The sequence below is a fragment of the Tachypleus tridentatus genome, unplaced genomic scaffold, assembly GCF_004210375.1.
Source record: "Tachypleus tridentatus isolate NWPU-2018 unplaced genomic scaffold, ASM421037v1 Hic_cluster_2, whole genome shotgun sequence".
In the NCBI taxonomy this organism is placed as follows: domain Eukaryota; kingdom Metazoa; phylum Arthropoda; class Merostomata; order Xiphosura; family Limulidae; genus Tachypleus; species Tachypleus tridentatus.
This window is the reverse complement of record NW_027467782.1, coordinates 23224918-23225766: the sequence shown is the minus strand read 5'-3', so window position 1 is coordinate 23225766 and position 849 is coordinate 23224918.

Genomic DNA, 849 nt, shown 5'->3' with positions numbered 1-849 from the left:
TTAACGTTCTCCATTTTAAACTGTTTTGACCACTTTTGTATTTACATGTTTTAACTCTCTGTTGTAGTATTTATCTATTATTTAGAAATGAAAATGTTGTTCTAAATGTCTGTTCATAGATCCTACACAGTCTCCTGTGTATATATGTTTCTACTTAACAACAAACAAGGCCCGTAATTCGAGGGTCGCGGGTTCGCGCCCGCGTCGCGCTAAACATGCTCGCCCTCCCATCCGTGGGGGTGTATAATGTGACGGTCAATCCCACTATTCGTTGGTAAAAGAGTAGCCCAAGAGTTGGCGGTGGTGGTGATGAATAGCTGCCTCCCTCTAGTCTTACACTGCAAACCCCAAACAAACAAACAAGAAACAAATCAACTAACTACTCACAGGACCAATGGTTAACAATTTTGTTGGAAGAAAGTCTTCTTTTATGAGCTAGAAACATCAAACAAGACCAGCACCAATGAAAATAGGTATAACATATGAAAGATAAAGACCACTATCGACACATAGTTGTGCTGCGTATTGACACTGCTAGAACCCTGGTTTTGATACCTGTGGTGAGCAGAGCACACATACAGATCTTTATGCTTAAATATAAAACAAAAGATAAAAGTGAAACGCAATTGAATCCATTCTTGAAATTTTGCTTCAGTTCATATTAAACAGTCAACGTACCAACAAAGTTTTGAATTCCTCAAAATCTATTATAAATAGGTAACCAGGAACAGGGCTTATAAACCGTGGAAGATAACGATATTTACTTTCTGATCTTATATATTTCAGACAGCTCATAATCTAGAACTCTCAACTATTTTACATCAACATAGAATGAGGAATAGCAGGATA